This window comes from Haemaphysalis longicornis, unplaced genomic scaffold (genome assembly GCF_048455015.1).
Source record: "Haemaphysalis longicornis isolate Haplotype H1 unplaced genomic scaffold, Haemaphysalis longicornis Haplotype H1 scaffold_1, whole genome shotgun sequence".
Taxonomy (NCBI): Eukaryota; Metazoa; Arthropoda; class Arachnida; order Ixodida; family Ixodidae; genus Haemaphysalis; species Haemaphysalis longicornis.
In genome coordinates this window covers 440,156,230-440,173,892 of record NW_027526203.1, presented here as the reverse complement: position 1 = coordinate 440,173,892, position 17,663 = coordinate 440,156,230, and positions in this window count along the sequence as shown.

Here is a 17,663-nt window from a genome sequence, read left to right as displayed (position 1 = left end):
GAAAGTCTTATGTGGAGTGTAATAAATGGAACCTAGAACGTAAGCGAGCATACACAGATCTCCTTTATGCTTTTAAAATTTCATCCATTCCTCGTTTTAAATAACTTTTTTATGATACATCCATGACTCAACTCCTGCTAAATCGACCATGCATCGACCATGCAGCTTGCTGCCTCCTTTTTAGATACCATACAAACTTCTGTAACAGATTTTATAGCACCATGGCATCTCCGCCCTGTATCATGTGACTCATCTTTCACACATATAGATAAAAACCGAGCTCCCAGATGTGCAATTCTGCAGAACTTCTTGTATTTGCAGCAGAAGCAACAGTGTCCTGAATTTTATACGGACGCCTCTAAAACTGCCACCTCTGTGTCCTGCGCTGCGCATGGACCCGGCCTTATAATGTCACTAAAACTCTGAATAGTAATACTAGTATCTTTACGGCAGAGGCTTATGGTGTACTTCTTGTTGTTAATCATATATTTCAAAGCCACATTCCACAATCAATTATCTATACAGATTCCCTCAGTGTTGTGCGGGCATTGTCGTTAACAAAGTCTTCCAAAGACCACGTTGTCAATCTGATCGTCAAGGGTATTATGTCTGTATATGTCCACAAATTTGAATTGGTTCTTTGCTGGGTCCCTGGCCACTGGGGTATAGCCGGGAACGAAGCCGCGGATCGAATGGCTGCTGCTGCTACACTCTTGACTACAGTAGACATAACCACATTACCTTACACCGACGTGAAGCCACACATCAGACAATAACTTCGCAAAACATGGCAAACACACTGGAGTGAACAAACAGACAACAAGTTACACGTAATAAAACCACACTTGGGACCATACACCACCGACACACGCAATAGATACACAGAAGTCGCCTTGGCTAGATTACGGATAGGGCACACACATGCAACGCACTCGCACCTTCTCACTGGATCTCCAAGACCTCTGTGCAGCAGGTGCGGAGAGGCCCTATCCGTGATCCACATAATCACACAATGCAAGGCACTAGAAACAACACGACACAAACACTTCGCACAACTCTACTCACAACACTACACCCATCGTACTTCTTAGGAGACGACGCCATATTACCCACAAGTGTACTTTTAAGTTTCTTAGTGATGTACAGTTTTTACACCTCATTACTTACCATGCATATTGACACCCCGGCCCTTTACACCAGTCATCTAGATTGGTTTTTAAGTCATCTTATGTGTGTTTTTAGCTAGATTTACTATCACTTAGTTCTCGTAAAACAACTCTCCCGTGGCGCTCTTTGCCTTTAGTCGGCCTTGCGCCATAAAAACCCAATAATAATAATAATAATAATAATAATAATAATAATAATAATAATAATAATAATAATAATAATAATAATAATAATAATAATAATAATAATACTCAATCAATGTTTATTAGAGTGCCCAGGAACAGCCGAGGCCTTGGTTCTGGCGCACTGAGGAAGACAAAATGCGACACTAATATACAGCAGAAACTCACAATATAAACAGTCAACAAGAAGAACGAGCGAAGAAAAAAAAAAAGAGCAGTAAAACCCTAAGGATAATAAAAAGGTATTCCAAACACAATTAGACGATTAAGAAACTCTAATGGTGGATCAATGGCAAAAGTATATGGAACAATGGTCACAGCAGTTGGATGAAGTAAGCAGACATAAAAACATATTCGCAGATATAGGCGAAAACACAAAGCTTCAATTAAACATGAATGTATGAAACAAAATACAGGAACTGATTTATGAAAAACAGCAACAGAAGATGGAAAGTACCAGACACATCACAATAAATCGGGTGCGATGGAAAGCAAGTAGCATACCGTAATATATGACAAGTCGATGAAGCAGTTACAGCCACAAAGTCACGAATATATTGGACTTACAAACCAGAAACAAGAACTATGAAGACATTTCATACATAAAAACCATATAAAAACTATAAAAAAAAGTGCCGAAAAGAAGAGCAATTTTTGTATCACAGCTAACAACCCAGTCAAAAAATAATAATAATAATAATAATAATCCCCCACCCTTGCCCTGTTTTCTCATTCCTCCGCCCCCCGTTTTCTTTTCTTTTTTATTTTAGGGGCTGGGGCTGTTGGCGTCTCCTGTCATCGTCGTCGTCGTCGTAATCGTCGTCTCATGTACTAAAACACCGGGAAACTCGTTTACGCCTCGCGCTAGTACGTAACGCGTACTGAAAAAAAACACCGGAACACTCGTTTACGCCTCGCGCTAGAGAGCTTCGTGCTTCAAAGGCAAGAGAGAGAGAGAGAGAGAGAGAGAGAGAGAGAGAGAGAGAGAGAGAGAGAGAGAGAGAGAGAGAGAGAGAGAGAGAGAGAGAGAGAGAGAGAGAGAGAGAGAGAGAGAGAGAGAGAGAGAGAGAGAGAGAGAGAGAGAGAGAGAGAAACTTTATTCTGGAGCCGTTGGGTCAACGACGAGTGGTGACCAGCGCTTGGAGGGCGCCGGTGACCTGGGCTGCTCGTTCAGCGAGTCCTTGCTGGACCCGCGGATCCGAGCTGCCTAACGCCGCCTCCCAGTGCTCCACACAAGAGATGAGAGGGAATGAGTTTTGAGGGCATTGCCAAATTATATGAGCAACTGTTTCGTGGGCTCCACAGTCGGGACATTGGGGAGAGGAAAATACAGATGGATAAATTGCATGTAGTCTGGCGCGACAGGGGAGGGTGTTGGTTTGGAGAAGGTGCCAGTATCGTTCCTCGGTGATAGAGAGTGACCAATGGGGTGGAGGGTAGCGCCGGCGAGAGAGGCGGTAGTGGCAGGTAATTTCCTGGAAAGTCAGAAGGCTGTCGCGGGTTGATTGGGCTCCGTGGGAAGGGGTGCGACGTGGCCCAGCTCGGTGGGTTAGCTCTCGAGCTGCAAGGTTAGCCGCCTCGTTTCCTTCCAGCCCCGCATGGGCTGGAGTCCAAATCAACTCCGCGTGGGAAGTGGGAGGATTTTGAAGGAGAATTTTAAAAGCCTGCGGGGAAATAATCCCCCGGGCGAAATTTCGAATGGCCGTTTTCGAATCGGAGATAACAATTGTTGGGGTAGGCCGATGAGTGAGTGCTAGCGCAATAGCCGCCTCTTCCGCAGTGGCAGGGGAGCGCGTTCGGATAGTGAGTGAATGGTAAGAGGTTGCTTTTGGATCAAAGATGGCGGTGACTGCGTAGGCGTTGTGACGGGTATAACTCGCGGCGTCCACATAGGCGGTGGACTGGCCCATGGGGTATTTGCGGCCTAGGACGCGTGGGCGATGTTCACGGCGTTCAATATTGTGCTCCGGGTGCATATTGCGGGGAATCGGCCGCACAAGCAGGAGATTGTGCAAGTCGGGTGGAATGTAGACTCTGGGGTCAGTAACAATCGGTGCATGAAGCCCTAGCGACTCTAGGATGTATCTGCCAGTAGAAGTGGTAGAAAGGCGGGAACGTTCACTGACAGAATGGGCTTCTATGAGCTCTTCAGTTGTGTTGTAAATGCCGAGGCGTTCCAGTTTGGCAGTGTAAGTACTTTGAGGTAGTAAAAGCGCCGTTTTGTATATTTTTCGTATTAGGCAGTTAATTTTACACAACTCCGTTTTACTTAGGTTAAGGTACGGGAGGGCGTATGTCAGGCGACTGAGCACGAAGGCTTGAACCAGCCGGAGGCGCTCAAATTCCGTCACTCCTTTGTTTCGAGCTGCCATGCGACGGATGAGGCCAATAGTTTGGTTACCATGTGAGGTGAGTTGAGAGATATATCGCGTATTGGCTCTGTTGCGCTGTATGGTCAAACCGAAGGGATTATTATATGGGATTATTCTGTATTCGTATAGTTACGTCTGGAGTGGAGCGTGACCGGTGGGGGGCAGGGAGAGTCAAGAGCTCCGACCTACTTGGGGAGCATTCAAGACCGGCCAGTGCCGCTTCTGCTACGACGATGTCTGTGCCTGACTGAAGCGCCTCCTCAATTTGTGCATCGCTACCTCCGGCGCACCACAGAGTAATGTCATCAGCATAGAGACTATGTCTAAGATGTTGAATTTGAGCTAAACGCTTAGGGAGATTAAGGAGAGCCAGATTAAAAAGGAGAGGAGAAAAGACTGCACCTTGAAGATTACCAAAGGAGGGCATGTGAATGGTGCCCGATAGTCACCGACGTGAATCACGGCAGTACGATTAGTAAGAAATTCTTTTATATAAGTGTAAACCCGTTGCCCGGGATTAAACATTGCGAGATTTTGGAGTATAGCTCGGTGTGAAACCCTGTCGAAGGCTTTGGTGAGATCTAGTGCTATAGAATAGCAGCTGTATCTACTTTGGAGGCCGGGATAATGATCTCATGTTGAAGTTGCAAAAGGAGATCCTGTGTCTAAAGACCCTGCCTGAAGCCTAGCGTGGTGTGGGGAAGTGCATTGGTTTTGGTAAGATGTTGAACTAAGCGGGCATGGATGGTGTGCTCAAGAACTTTCCCTACACATGAAGTGAGGGATATTGGGCGGAGATACTCCAATTTCAATGATTTGCCCGGTTTAGGTATTAGAGTTATTTTAGCGTGCTTCCATGAAGGAGGCAAAGTTCCTGTGGTCCAATAGAGATTATAGTACTGTGTGAGGATGCAGATGGAGTTGTCGTCTAAATTTCGAAGGAGTTTATTGGTTACACCATCTTGCCCAGGTGTTATCCAGGCCTAATCTTCATGAGTGCCGCTCTGACCTCCGTTTCGGAGATTTCTCTGTCTAAGTCCGGGTTACTATCGCCCATGTATGACGGCAGCTCCATGGTATCCCCTTCAGCAATGTAGAGAGTACGAAGGTGGTCTAGGAGTTGTATATCTTCACCGGGAAATTGTTGAGTAATTTTCATGATCCGATTATTTGTAGCTATTCGCGAGTGAGTGGGATCCAACATGTGTTTAAGGAGGGCCAAGTACGCCTCATGCTGAGATTATCTTTCATCTGTTCACATACCTGGCCCCATTGAGCACGAGCAAGTTCAGAGGTATAAGTCTCTAGCAAGAGAGGCTAACCTAACTTTAAGGCGCTTATTGTGTTTTTGCTTACGCCATCTACGCTGTATGCTGCGATAAGCGTCCCACAGATGATAAGCGTCCCACAGATGCCCACAGGCGGGCATCTACTAATTCCGCAGGTATTTTTACAGCAAAGCTGTATACCTCTACCCCCCAACGGTTTCATCTCCGTCGGCAAAAACGACAAGGCGCCAAGAATACACTTATACACTGCATGCTTCGCCCCTCCCCATGTTTCCCGTTAGTAGAGACGGCCCGGGATTTTTTTTTTTAAGTTCGCTTCCGTTTACATCATCCCTCAACCCCCAAAAAATCCGCAGAATGACCAAAGCAAATAACCAGACGTACTCTGGTAGCAACGCAGGTAGAGCTTAATATGCACGAGAATTGTGCTGATTGCCTGCTTATCTACACTGATATATCGTGCACAAGCAACTATTTCCTCTTTGGTTCCTTCATTTCCCTTTTTTTCCTCTCCTTAGTTTTTTACCCTCTCCCTCTCAGCCCCATGCGCTACTACTGCCGTATGGTTACTGGATTTATTTATTTTCTTCGAGGCGTCCTCTTTGACGAGGGTGAGCAGACAAGGAGTTACAGTCGAACCTCGTTATAACGAACATGGATATAGTGAATTATCGGCTATAGCGAACTAAATGTGAACTTTGGTTGGTTTCAGGGACACTCTTTCTTTTTATAACGAAACCTTAACAGCCAGAGCCACGCACGATATCGGATATAACGAAGAAATATTTGATTCGCGTGAGGCTCAGAACTCAAAACTTAGCTTAGAACTCAAAACTTAGCTCAAAACTTAGCTTAGTTTGTAAAACTAGAAAAGTAGAAAAGACCCTTTTGTGCGTGGACATTATGGAAAACATCATTCTGCAGCGTTGTCAAATGCCGCCAGACGAAGTTCACATCCTTCTTCAAGTAAACAAGAATGCAGGCCTGTTTTGCCAAATGAACTTTGTTCTGTTCTTATTTCATGTTTTCATGTACCGGCCCATTTAGTTCGAAATTCCGCCAGGAGACAGGTAAGGATTACTTCGTTTATAGCGGGTTCGAAGCCAAGAATAATGCGTGTTAGTCTAGGAATTTTGCGTTAGTATCCAGGATATTCGAGCCGAATTTTGCGTCTACTGTTACGACGAATATCGGATATAACGAACTAATTTACTGATCTCGATACATCTTCGTTGTAACGAGCTTCGAATGTACTCCCATGCAAAGTGTACATAAGCGTTTTGTGTGCAGTGTAAGAGACTCCCCGACGAAGAAAGTTCCCACTTTCCAGACTGTTGGGCCAATTTGTAATAAATAATTAACCGCGAAGTTGTTCATATCTCTCACCTAAAAGTTCTTTTTGGCCCGTTGCAAAACTCATTAAATTCATATATGTGCGTGCGTGCGTGTGCGTGCACGTGCGTGCATGCGTGTGCGTGTGTGCGTGTGTGTGTGTGGGCGTGTGTGCGTGTGTGTGTAAACAGCTTCGTTAACTCCGGATGCGCACAGTTTCCCCTGTTTATCTACAAATGTTTTCCGGGCGTATCTCGGATTCCGGGTAGCTAAAAGTATTGTCTAATGGAAGACCGGAAGCAGATCAGGAGCTTAGAGTGATTTATTCGGTAAGGGGCGTCTGCTGTGCCCTAAAAGAGGGACAGGCATCACGGAACAAATTAAGAGAAAGTGTTCAGTCACAGCCACAAGCGACGTAAAGTGCGCTGAAAATTTCAAGGGTCGGTTATGTTTGGCGCCTCATCGCTTAGCCCCTCTTCGCCCCCACACCGCATCCACTGTTTGTGTACGCTAGCTCTCTCCCCCGCTCCCCTTTTCTTCTGGTACCATTTTTTTTTTCAAATCAGCTCTCTTCTCAATCAAGCGACTTTAAGAGCCTTCACAGGAAACACATTCGAACGGAAAACAAAGCAACAATAGCGTGATTGCCTGTTGTCTTGGCGAGTTCGAATTCCCATGGTGGGCATCTTCTCAGCACGAATTGTGCTGGATAAGATACTCCCCCAAGCTTTGTATTTTCAAGAGCTAACCGGATGGCTTCTTGACCTAATAAGGATATAGATCTGCGACCTTCTCTTTTTGTTTGCTGAAACGTTAGCGCCGAAAGTTAGAACATTCGGAGTTCAACATTTTAAAATTCTTTTTGACTGCATCTGTGTCGCCATACGCAGATTTGACAGCGTTTGAAGGGGAAAAAATTAAAGGGGGGGTCTTGTTTTTAGGTTACACTGTAAGGATTCATTTTGTCACAACGACGGCAGAAGACTCTAACATGAGCCTCTATAATCTTAAACAAAATACAAACTTTACACAATCTGCCCTGGGGGGTTAATTATCCACCAATATCATCTTGCAAGAGATTGTGCGTTCATGCATAGAATGTAGAAGGGGGAAATAACCATTACGCCGTTAAACCTCGCGCCCACGTCTGCTTCTTCTGGAGCAAATCTAATAGAGAACACCAAAGCCCTAGCGAACGCCGGGTGAAAAAAATATATGTCTAAACTTCTCTTCGCAATTCTAATTCCCATCGCCCAGAATAGAGTCTGGATTTATCCGTGGCCCCGGTAGATCGATTTCTCTCTCCCAACTGCGACCTGTGTTTACCACTGCAGCTGGTTGGCACTCGCCGAGGTGTATTGGATTCTCAAGATTCTCGTTGGGCGCAAATCCGCTGGATCAACGGACTAGCGTGCCAGAGGTGTTGCGGCATTTTTTTTTTCTCAACTGCTAGAGAACGAAAAGGTTAAGGCATGCCTTGGACGACCAGGTGACACAACAAAGAACTTGCACGAAATCAACACGGAGAAGATTGGTTCCGCATAATCCCCAATGGCCAAAAACAACACTCCACTGTTGCCCGAAACGCTCTTATTTATTGGAAGAACGCGGCCAAATTTTTAATGTCGCGGCCAAAATTTTAAAGTCCCGAGCTTTGTGATTACCACCTCTCTCCCCTCCCCAAATATAAAGCGTCTTTTGGATACAGTTGGACGCCCGAACGTCCAAGATTTATAAACTTGGCCCGCGTGCAGTCTTGCCTGCAAAATTCGGGTGAAATGTGCTTTCACAGATTGAAAAATCTGTTCACAAAATTTAGGAGCAAAAATAAACAGATGGAGATGGACTGTTAGTAACGTCCCTTTCATCAAAACAAGTCCAGTAGATTTTGTACTGGGAACTCCGTTTGTATGCCAGGCAATAAACGCGACCTCTAAGTTGTTGCTTATGTGCTCGCTGTTGAACAAAATTAAACAAAAATGTGTTTGCGTGCGTGCGTGCACGCGTGTGTGTGTGTGTGTGTGTGTGTGTGTGTGTGTGTGTGTGTGTGTGTGTGTGTGTGTGTGTGTGTGTGTGTGTGTGTGTGTGTGTGTGTGTGTGTGTGTGTATGTGTGTGTGTACGCGCGCGCGCGCGCGTGTGTGTGCGCGTGTGTGCGTGCTTGTGGGTAGGGGTTGCTGGTAATTTCTTATGCATGCAATGACCCCCGTACTGGCTGTGGTCGTTGATTGTGTTATTACTGGGAACGAATAAACTATTCACCAGATGCTTACATGCTGTTTGTATGAACTGGGCCGCTCCTCCCGGATCTTCGCCGGATCCTCTGGTCTCGCCTCTCCCTACACGCTGCCCACGCGCAGGAACTGGATCCTGCGGAGGGAGTACCCGTTTAGGCGCTTTCCCGGCCCACCAGAACCCCACCTTCGGCAGCCCGAACTTCTGCTCTCTCTCTCTCTCTCTCTCTCTCTCTCTCTCTCTCTCTCTCTCTCTCTCTCTCTCTCTCTCTCTCTCTCTCTCTCTCTCTCTCTCTCTCTCTCTCTCTCTCTCTCTCCTCTCTCTCTCTCTCTCTCTCTCTCTCTCTCTCTCTCACACACACACACACGTGTACACACACACTTACAATACTGGCCCATCTGTCTAGATTGTTGACGATGGGGTAAGATACGGCTGGAATCGACGCTTGTAGTGGGTAAGAGCAACGTCAGGGTAAGACACGGCTGGAATCGAAGCTTGTAGTGGGTAAGAGCAATGTTTGTGTTAAAAGCTAAGGTCTGAAGAGAAATCAAAATTAACGGCATTCGAGAAAAATTATCAAGTCATGGGCAGTAGCTTGTCTAAAGTCGCATTGAAAATGCTAGCAAATTAGTAATGAATACGTCCAGTGTCCACAGTAGCGCTTCTTTGTCTTGGACGTTCAGCGTTCGGTAGCTAATGAAATTGTCCGCGCATCTGCTCACTTTGTCCGCGAATCTGCAAATGTATTCGAAAGACGACAGTCTTCTGCCGCCTCTGCCACGTAAATGCCACTCTGCTCGCCCCCGCCCACCGCTCACGCTCTTCGCCTCCCATCTCGCCGTCCCCACGATAAACGCAGTGGAGGTTTGCTCAGGTAAATTCAATTTCACCGCATTCCACTGCTCGCGCTCCATTTACTAGAACCCTTTGTTGCTGGCGGACGTTTTGGAATACCGCCTCGAGAGGGCGCTGGCTCGCTTTCTGTAATTTCGGGGTCAATACATTTTTTTTCAAGGCGTATTTCTTATTTGCCATCGCAAAAATCAATCCGCCATGTATTTTTGAATAAAATAACAGTGCACATACATCACTTTTGTATTGAGGTTATGGCTGGAATATGCCTAATGTGTTGCTTTTTCTCAGCAATGTTGACAAGCATGAACACTGACACCAGATTCAGTAGTTTGGAAATATTTTGCCTATATAAACGTCTGGTTCAAGAATATTTTTTTCAACTTTGGGCCGGGCGGCTGAATTGAGGTACAGACAGACAGGTATACAGTCCATAGAGTATCGTACTAATATATACTAGAGGGAAATCTGGTACCGCTGTCTAGAGGAACTACTTTTCAGCCAGCGTTTCATCAAGTACAGGGCAAGCACGTTCCACTTGTCCTTGACATGGCTCATGAACAGACTGATAAGCTGCCTCTCGCTGCAAAAAAAAAGCAACAATATTACTGTAAAAGGTTATTCAAATTTGTTTTGTTATAATGAAATTGAAGCTCCAAAAAAGGTTTAGTTGTCAGTGCTTATTTAGAAGCCTCACGCAAGATGAACAAGAAAAAGGTGTTGCACTTTTTTGTTTATTTTGGCTTCGAGACAAAAAAGAAGTCATGTGGCTAGCCAAACCAAGTAGGCGAGGAACGTCGTTAGCTGAAATGTCGCCAAGTTTCCCTCTAGTATATATCACTATGAAACTCTTTAATACAGGCAGACGAAAATTTTCGCGTACGTTTCAGTAGCCCAAAAGAGACCATCTTTTTTAAAAAAAATCTGCACCGAATCACGCCAATGTGATTCCGTAATTTTACCAACACAACAGCCGGTCACCGCTTTTGCAACTCTACTCTCAACTTCTTTATACATTGGAGGAGGCTCATCGCGAATCCTTAAAGGAATTTCGGATCTCCAGGTACGTTAGCACGCCCAGCCAACAGCAAGCGAGCACGCAAGCAAGTCGGCACGCCGCCAATGGACACGCTTGTGCCGCACGCGTCTCGGGCACAAAGCATGCCCAGCGAGCATGCTCACGAAAACTATAATCCGTGAAACCTGCTATAGTGGAAAACAATAGCAATAACTTCCGTATTTACTGCTGAGGCATCAAAAAGAACTAAAAAAAAAAGGAGACAATTTGGCGGCGTCAACCACGGAACATCGTGCGAAAGCAGCTGCAGCATACGTTTCTGCGTCTAAAGCATTGTCCAGTACGCCAACATGCATGTGCTTCTCTGTGGGTGAGAGACACTTTTTTTAAGCTCCTTATTACGCACGCAGTATTGAGAGTATAGGTACAAGTTTCTCATAAAGCATTGTCTAATAAACCATCACTGGTATGCTAACAGCAGCAGCAGCGGTCGGGTATGCGCCCGAGCTTAGAAGCTTAGGCCTAACGCAGCAACGCTACACTTCGACGTGTTCCCGAATGAGGATTCATAAATTCACAGTCCACGAATGTCCCGCCAAATCGGCACAGATATATCGGCTATAATAGGATCCCCACCCCAACGGTTGCAGAATGGCTATACCATTGAGTTGCTAATCTGTAGGTCACATTTTCAACTTTCGACTTTTCGTCTGCTGTGGCTCTGTTTTTTCTAACGAAAAGCGCGAACACCCATGTGTGTGACATTTCGTCTGACGTTAAAGAACCGTAAGGGAAGGAGGTAATAGCCGCTCAAATCCCAGGGGCTAGGGTGCGTAAAACCCCAATTTCAAATTTTTTCTCTATCTTTCCTCATTCCAAAAATATTAATGGAAAAGAATTACTCCTCGTTGCGCGCCAATAGCGGTATGCTTTGCCCTTTTTTGATAATTTTATTCTGCGTGAACTACCTGTCATTCTTCAGGTTCAAAAGACGAGAAATGCATCAAGGAATGGCCGACTAAACATGTACCTGTCACCCGGCAAGCGAAATTCGCCTTTGTGTTGGTTTTAAACAGTCTGTTATTAATTTTAACTGGTGGAGAAAAATGCAAATGCCTTATATGCAATAGCACATGAACACGACGTGGTAAATTGATTTTCATGCGTATTAAAAGGAAAATTTGGAAAAAAGAAAGAATAAGAAACTTCTTTTTTAGCTAAGTCATTTCGCAAAAAAAAAAGATAGAGAAAAGAAAAAAAAACGCGTTGAAATCCACCGTGCGAAAGTCGGATGAGTCGAGGTCCAATCGTACTTTCATTTGGCGGAGTGCATTAACGAAATAGGAAGAGAGATAGAACAGACTTCAAAACAGAGGCGATGAGTTCAGCTGCGCTCATGACTCGAAAAATACGGCCTGTGGACTGTGACATTTCAGAAAAGGATTAAAGAATACCGTTTTGCACTGCGCGATATCACAGCGGAGATATATTTCTAGTCAAATCGCATGTGGGCTTCATTGTACGTCGGATTTGCTCCCTTGGACGCAGGATTCGGCGGATGGTTGAGGACACCCACGGGAAATGCTTTAGTGCCTGTATGCTTGGAACATTTCACGTTCGCTTAACCTTTCCGCTCTATTCGCCTTCGGACCAACGCATGGTGTTCATGGCAAGAGTAATGGCGCGTCCGTGGCTTCACACACCATTCACCCTGTAATAATATGTGCCAAGATTGCTTCCAAGAGCAAATTTTCTGCTTCATGGATCCGCACTGCCTGCTGCTCGTGTTCATTTTTCACTCGACTAATAAGGAGCAAGTTGCAGTATTTGCTTGCATTGAATCTGTAAAATCCACAGCCCATTCGTTTCTGTCGAGCGTGAACGTCCTTCTTTACAGCTCTAGCCGGAAAAAGAGAATTAAATAACAATAGAAGGAGAGCTTTGTGTACGGAGGCTTGCAGCTCCTGTGAACGCGTAAATCTTTTCATCGGCGCCATGTCGACTAGCCAGTCTTGGGCTGTCTACGAGTTTGTCGTGGATCTGGTGTTGTGCACAACCAGCAAGGAAAGAAAAATAAAATGGTGGGCGGGGGCGGACAAGAGCGGGGAGTTTCAGCGGCCGTTTCGGAGAACCCTCTTTGGGGACACGCCGACGGGTTGGAGCGGTATGGCGTCCAGAAGCGGGGGGCAGAGCCGGAATCTCCGCCTCGAGAATGGTGGTGCCCAGGACCTTTCCAGCAGCGTACGCAAGTGCACGGAAGCTCGTATTTCCGTTGGAGAGAGCGTCTCGGCACTTGCTTGCTTTGGCTACTTGCCAGTGCATACCACTTCGTTGGTCGTCAAACCAATCGGAATATGTTTCGTGAATAATTTGGGGGCGCGCTACGCACCACAAAAGTGTTTAAGTTAGCTATTTCTCTTTAGTGCGAGTTTGAGTATGCATATGTAGACTGAATGGAGAAGCTCTCTGAAACACGACAGTCAATTGCTTTCCACGGGCACGTGGAGGGCAAAAAAGAAAAAAGAAAGTTGTTTACTGTGTACAAAGTGGCTACTTTATCCTGCCTATCTTTAACATGACAAGAAGTTGTTTATCAACTTTGATATCTATGCCTATCTTTAACATGACAAGAAGTTGTTTATCAACTTTGATATCTACAAACTCGTGGCCAACCTCAATGGCCTCTTAATGCCGCTGTCTTTAAACGTTCTCTGTGTGTTTCGTAGATCTTCTTGTAGTTTGTAAAAGCCCGCACTATAACGCTGCCTCAGATTCCCTTTTGGGCGATGGACCGCAGTAACGGCTAAGAGTGCCTTTGACCGCGGATGAGTCAACAAGCGAAGGTGAGTTCTTTACCATACAGTGGTAGTGGGAAAATGATTTTGTTAGACGCCGAATCACGCCTAAAATACGTGTAATCTGGAGTCCAAGGAGTGCCCAGAAGCCACAGGTTCCAACTGCCTAAGATCTAAATGCACGTAGCTCTATCCAGATAACTTCAAACTTAAAATCTCTTGCTGGGTGGGCTGTTGGAAATCTGTTACCTTGACGAGAGGTAGAAAAGCCGTGGCTTACTGAATTGTTGCTTGCAGTCTGAAGTTTGCTTATTTCAGCATTTCTAACGTACAGAAACGTAGGGAACAGGGTCAAAAAGCTTTTCATACAACTTCAAGGGGTTCCGGTAACCGTGGCATAGGAAATGACAGGCAGTTTTATGAAGTGTTAACACTAAAAGCAACGCAACTCAATAATAAAACATGCGAATGTAGCTCTCCTAAGTAACATAAAGGCGTAGCATAAACACAGATGCAAATGTTATTTTCTTAAGTACAATAATAGCTTATGCATATACAAGCTGCACCTGATTGGGTGTAACGAGTCAATAACTGACCAGAATATCAGGTGTACATGACAATACCCTCGAGTACGCATTGTTATTTCCGCAAATGCGTCCCAGTACCGATATCCGTCAATAGCGCGGTGGGCGAGCGGCAAGCAGGAGAACCTCCATTTCGAACGACGAGGAGCCGAGAGCAAAACTTAACTGATTTAATTCATGTCGAGAAGAGAGTAGCAATGATACAGGAGCAGCGCCCATGACAGTCGAACGGACAGAGCAACGCTTTCAACAAGAACCCGGGGGAAACGGCTGGGTAATGGACCTTTTTCCAGTACCGCTCTGCGCATGCGCTACTCTCGCTCCCAGCAACCGATACGCCATTATTGGAAGGGGGGGGGGGGGGGGGCAAAATGTAAACAAAACGACGCCATACTGGATTAGCCAGTTACGAACGCCGAGCCAGCTAAGTGCTGCTCCGTTTTCTGAGCCCTGGAAGAAGTTGTTTATCAACTATGACATATATATGCCTATCTTTAAGATGACAAGAAGTTGTTTATAAACTTTGATATCTACAAACTCGTTTATATTTTCTATAACTGTATCTGACGTTGTAAATATAAATACCCCAGAAAGTGAAGGAGAACACAGTCGCCCAGATAGAATTGGTAAGGCATTCGCGATCTAATCGAAAGGCATGGGTTCGGTCCCCACTCTGGGCGCGTGTTTTTCTTTCTTCTTTCTACGTAAATTAATAAAAATATATAGCTTTACTAACGGTCAAAAAATAGTCTAACCATTCCCTTATGCCTCCTTTGGCGTTGTAGACTGCCGGCATTTCTTTCTGTCTATATATATATATATATATATATATATATATATATATATATATATATATATATATATATATTGTGGGGAGCGCTTCGGCGCCCCTCGCCGCGAGCTCTCTTTTCGGGCCCTCTCCGCCACCGGACGCCAACCGGCCGCGCATGGCCTCCGAGATCCCCCCGCACACGCTTTGCTGCCGCGGGACCTGGGGACGTCGGGGCCCGAGAGATGGCGCTGGCGGACACGGGGCAGCGGGTGGCGAGGTGAAGAATCGGGCGGGGGTGCTGGAGAACCGCGCGCGGGGACTCGGGACTCGGGACGCTGGAGAGTTTTGGTGTGTGTGCGTGTGTATGCCCGGAGGGGCGACAGCGAGGTAATGTAAGTAAAGAGTTCTTTCACGCAACCGCAGTGTGCCTCATTCCTTGGCATGCCGTAGAGAGCAGGGACCACCTGGGGATCTTTAACGTACGCCGAATCTCGGACACACGGGCGTTTTTGCTTTTCGCCTCCATCAGAAAAGCGGCCGCCGCGGCCGGGAACCGAACCCGCGTCCTCGTGCTCAGCAGCACAACGCAGTAACCATTCAGCCACCGCGGCGGGTCTACGGTCCCTTCCACCAACTGGTGACAGAAATTCGATAATTATTTCACCAGGCCGTCATAAAGAGCCATACTATTTTATTTCAGTGGCTGCTTAGTCACTGTGGAATCACCATTATTGCTTTGGCTGATGCAGGTGCCCGCACAGGCCACGGCAGTGAAAGCACCGTCTTGCCGGTGCTCTCAAGGGCCGATGCCGCTAGGATGCTTCGTCGTTTCGTGCGTATGAGCTCGATTAGTCAATGGAATACACCGGACTTTGTGCATCCGCGCCTCCACTGCAGGACCCTTTACTTCAGCGCCGTCTTCCGCGTGAGCTGTCTCGACCACAGTCTATTTTACTTTGTAGACTTGCTGGGAGTGGCCTTCCCGTAAACCTACTCCTTCCTCATCGCGAAGGCCAGTACCGTCCACTGCGACACCTACGGGGTAGAAGAGACAATCGAGCGTGCGCTTTGTCGTTGCCGCCAGTATTCATCGGAAAGACGCGCGTTGGCCGCCGAACTCAGCTGATTGGTCAATCAACAGTTCACAGTAGATATCATCTTAGGAACTGGGTCCCTTCCATCGACTTCGCAGAAGGCAACAAAAGCCATTCTACGTTTCATGCAGGACGCAGGCTTAAATGAAAGACTAAGAGCCCACAAAGGGACGAAAGTGTGTGCGCGCCCCGCTCCTTTCCCCTCCTTTTCGCATGCCTTCTCTTTCATGCCCTGAACACCCCTACTCCCAGTGTCGAGTAGCAAACCGGGCTGTACGCCAGAATAACCTCTATACCTTTCCGTTCAGTTTAGATGAGAAGCATCTCATGCCCGGGGCTGTGTCCCTCCCTCCCTTGTTGTTCTCCGCCGTCCGCACTCTACTGCGCATGCGCGTCTCTTCAGCCCCGTCAGCGTTTGGACTGACGTCAGCGCAGTCAACTATAAAAAGAAATAGTTAGGCGGCGCCCGGTTTCGATCCCACAACTCTCTGGCCGCAACGGGAGGTACGTGGCGCTCTTCCCACTGCGCTACAAACCGAGACGGGAGCATCTGCTACGAACGCGGCTTATGTCCTTCACTCATTCAAACTACGTCAAGAAGCTACTGATACAACGAAGGCACGCGAAGCTGAACGTCAACGGAAACGACGAACTGAAAACTTTAAAGGAGTATGTTGAATTTCCTGCGGGAAAGATGTGGCGGGAAGCGCCACGCGCCTTGCAGCTCAACCAGAGAAGAGGACGAAGAGGGCGGGCAGCGGGGTAGGAGCGTGCAGCACGCAATTAAGAAAGACGAGAACCAGGAGGTGTTCGATCAGGTAACGCGGGTGTCGGTCTCTTCGCTGTCTCTACATTTCTCTGTCTCTACATGGGGGTTCACACTACGTTCCCATTCGTGCTCCGATAAATGAAACAACATAACGGCAACACAATGGAACCTACACGGAACCCCCATGATGCTTCGCATCCTCTTCATGGTTCCCCACGGGAAGATGGTGTAATTTTTTTCTCCTCCTCCTCTCCTCCTCTCCCTCCCCCTATAGATTCTCTTTTTAACACGGAAGTGTTTTATTCCCGGATACACCAAGATGTCAGTGACGCGCCAGTACAACGAAGCAAGTGGCCTGTAAAGGGTGCACCCCTGCACAAAGGGTCGTCTTTCGGGGAAGCAACCTTTAGTACTAAAGAATACGTTATACTTAAGGCTGTTCGTTTTCGGGTTTTATATGTTAACACGAAAATATTTTATGCCGGGATACACCAAGATTTCACTGACGTCATATCCATCACGGAAAGGACGCCAGTACATTGTTGCCGGAGAGACCCGCCAGCAGGACGTCGCTCGCCAAGCAGACCCACAAGACAGCCGCCGACCCGCAAATCATGCTCCGCTGCAGATTTCGCTGCACATTTTATTTTAGTGTTTTACCGATTCCTATGACAGAGGAATCAACCACATTTTTTGACAAACCTTTCTGCCAATGCAAATATGTGGTGTCACTGCATGATCTGGTGCACTCATATACAGTCGAACACGGATATATCGAACACGGGTATATCGAATTATTGTCTATATCGAACCCATAAATTATCCCCTTGAAAATTCTGTGTAAAAGTATAGGAATTCGTACGTTTATATCGAACCGTATTTTTCCCGACATCGGGTATATCGAACGCCGCGGGAGCTGGTAGGTGCTCTTCGGCGGTCGCTGCACCCCCGATTGAGGTTGAGGAGGATGTGGAGGAATGCGCGGGCATGGCGAGGTCGGGTACAGGAGGCGACTCCTCGATAGGATTTTGATAAACCTCCCCGTGGGCACCGAGCTTAAGGTTGACCTGCTGGGAGCCATACATATGATGACAAGCGCTTGGAACGGCGTGAAGAAGGATACCCGGGCCAACTGCTTCCGGAAGGCAGGCTTTGTGACGGCCGAACTTTCCGAAGCTTGCGAAGACGGCGACGACGACGACGA